General features: G+C 40.7%; 1 pseudogene; it reads right to left on the bottom strand.

Annotated features, from left to right (window-relative positions):
- Positions 1-135: 135 nt before the first annotated feature.
- LOC106302884 lies at positions 136-1,255 on the bottom strand (annotated as a pseudogene).
- Positions 1,256-3,252: the final 1,997 nt, after the last annotated feature.

The following is a 3,252-nucleotide window of genomic DNA, read 5'->3' as shown; positions in this document are numbered from 1 at the left end:
TTGACTCCAAGTTTTGAGTCACACTTGGCAATTCTCCCTATTTTTTAATATTGTTGGAAATAAGTTTATTTTTTAAAACTTGCTTTAGGCCCTAAAACTTTTCCGCACGGCACTGGATACGACATACAAACATAGTTAGATTTGTACTTTTTTGGTTTGTTTTTTTTCTTTAGAGGATATGAACCTGCTGAATCCTCTAGAGTGTTTCTCAGGGGTAAAGTCATGACGAGGAAGATGATGAGTTTGACTTGGTGTGTCTATGTTTCGGTCCCATCGGAGATCTCATTGTAGTCATCGATGGTGCTTCTTTGTCTGAAGCAGAACTCAATCTGTTGTCTTGATTTTTTTGTGGAAGTTGCGCTCTCGTTATCTTCTTCTAGGTTTAGGGTTTGTTCTTGGCTTAGAGAAGAAGCAACCTGTTCTGTTTGAGGACACATAGATTTGAGTTGCTTCCCAAGAAGCAATATAGTCTCTTGACACTCCTGTAGCTTCTCTGCAGCAGCTGCTAACTAATTTTCCTGTTTGCTTCTGGGATCAGCTTCAGTTACTGAACGCGTCGGACAGTTTTGGTTGTTTCTGAAGTTTTGTACAAAAGAGTATTTAGAGACTCTGTGGTGAAAAATAGAGATAAGAGTAAGATTTGGTTTTTAATATACCTTTGTAATTGCTCCTCCAGTTCTTGAAATTAGGTTAAAGCCCCTCAGTGGTTTTCCTTTTCGTCATGGAGCTCATCTTCTAAGTTTTCGATTTTGACATTAAGAGAACTTAACTCGACAAAAGATGTGTAAGATGCAACCATGCATTTAAGCTGTGTCTCAGCCATTCCATTAGACTTGTGAGCAGATTCCAAATCCCATTCAAATCTGATTTTACAGTTGCTCTGTTTCTTGTAGTTTTGACTTGGTTGCTTCAAGATCTGTTTCACAGCTTGCAAGGTTGATCTCTGCTTTTTCTTTATCGAGCTTCAATCTTTCAAATTTACATTAGGTCCATGACATTCAAATGGAGCGCCACCTGCATCTTCAATGGCACACTGTACCTCTGCCAAAATCTTCTCCATGGCAGCATCTTTGGGAAGAGACTGGAGCACAGTGGAGATACTTTTCTTAAGCTGCATCGCTGCTAGAGTCTCAGCATCAGAATCGGCACTCGAGTGACCGTTTGTGTTCTCGTCATTTGGTAGACAAGCGAGCTTTTCCATTTCTAGAAAGTCGTCCATAAGCTCCAACTGGTTAGCACTCTCAGTATTCTTCATCTTCCTACTATTGGTTTGAGAGAGTTCAGACATCAAAGACCAATCTTGTTTGGACTTTTACCGTTGGAAAGAAGATTTCATATTGCAAATATGTAGGAGACTTGAGTAATATATAAGGGACTTGGGCCACTACACTTACTCATATTGCAAATATGTAAGTTAAAAGTCCGGGAAACTTGTCATGGTATCAGATTCAGGTTCAATTCATGCGAGATTGATAGAAAAATAAAGTATTGTCTTGGAGGGGTATGATGGATTCTTTGCTCTGAACTTCTCTTCACTTATCCTCACAACCATGTTGGAAAGCTCCTGCAACGATCTAGAGAGCTCCTCGTTTTCAGCTGCAGACCGAAGTATCTCCTGCTCAAACTCCCCAACCCTGGAATCAAACTCATCCCTGAGTTTGTCCATTTGGTTGGTCTTACTTACTATAACATCATTCAGCTTCTGTTCGTTTTCTTCTTTGAAACTCCTTATCTGTCTCATACATGTAAAAGGCAAGAAACAAAGACAAGATAAAGATGAAAACGTGTTCTTTATTGACTCTCTCTTACCTTACCCAAAGACTAGCCCTTTTACATGTTTATATAAAAGACTCAGATTAAGCTCTACCCACTACATCACAGCAGGTTAAGCTCACCTGCTCTACCCACTACATCACATCCGACAGAGACAGGACGGACTTCTTCATATTCTCCATTTGGGGTTTATACGAAGTATCAGTATGGCCTTTACTCCCCCTCAAACTTGGCGTAGAAGGCACGGAAACACCAAGTTTGTTACGCCATTTGAAAAACGGTTCCTGCGACAAGGATTTGGTAAAGACATCTGCAATTTGCAGCGTCGCAGGAATGTGTTTCACCTCCAAAGCCTTCATTGCTACCCTTTCTCTGACATAATGGTAGTCGACGTCGAAGTGTTTCGTCCGTTTATGAAACATTGGGTTGGCTGTAAGACAAACAGCAGACAGATTGTCACACAATAAGAGAGGAGTAACTCGTTGGTGGAGTCCCATTATCTTCAGGAGATTTTGTAACCACACTATCTCTGATGTTGCGGCTGACATTGTCCGATACTCTGCCTCAGTGGAAGACTTTGAGACAGTGTCATGGCGTTTAGCTGACCATGAAATAACATTAGTTCCCAACATAGTACAGAACCCACCAGTTGATCGGCGAGTATCTTTACATCCAGCCCAGTCGGAATCACTATAACATACCAGAGTAGAGTCACAGTGACCTTTAATACTAATCCCCATATCAAATGTTCCCTTCACATACCGCAAGATGCGCTTCAGTAGACTGAAATCCGAGACACTTGGTTGATGCATCTTCTGACATATGTAATTGACTGAGAATTGGAGATCAGGTCTTGTCAGAGTAAGGTACTGCAGTTTTCCTGCAAGACTTCTGAAGTACGATGGCTCAGAAAATAGTTGATCATGACCAGGAAGATTATCGAGCTTCATAGGAAGTGGAGTAGACATAGTTGAGCAGTCTCTCATGCCAGCAGTTACCAGAAGATCCTGAGCATACTTAGACTGATTTAGAAACAAGCCATCTTCACACTGATGTACTTGAATGCCAAGAAAGTAGTGAATTGATCCCATGTCCTTCATGCGAAAAATTGAACTGAGCTTTTCAAGGAGAACCTTCAGCAGGATCTCATTGTTTCCTGTTAAAATCATATCATCGACATAAAGTAACAGATAAATAACGTCTGTACCGCGATGATAGATGAACAGAGAAGGATCAGGAAAGCTACACTGAAACCCAAACTGTAGTAGAAATTTGCTAAACTTATCAAACCAGGCCCTTGGTGCTTGTTTAAGACCGTAGATGGCTTTCTTCAATTTGCATACATGATCTGGTTTCATTAAATCCTCAAAACCTGGAGGTTGCATCATGTACACAGACTCCTTTAAGTCACCATGAAGAAATGCGTTCTGAACATCAAGTTGTTTTATCATCCATTTCTTTGTGACTGCAACATGCAAC

The sequence above is a fragment of the Brassica oleracea genome, chromosome C7, assembly GCF_000695525.1.
Source record: "Brassica oleracea var. oleracea cultivar TO1000 chromosome C7, BOL, whole genome shotgun sequence".
NCBI classification, from domain to species: Eukaryota; Viridiplantae; Streptophyta; class Magnoliopsida; order Brassicales; family Brassicaceae; genus Brassica; species Brassica oleracea.
This window is presented reverse-complemented; position numbering and strand designations above follow the sequence as displayed.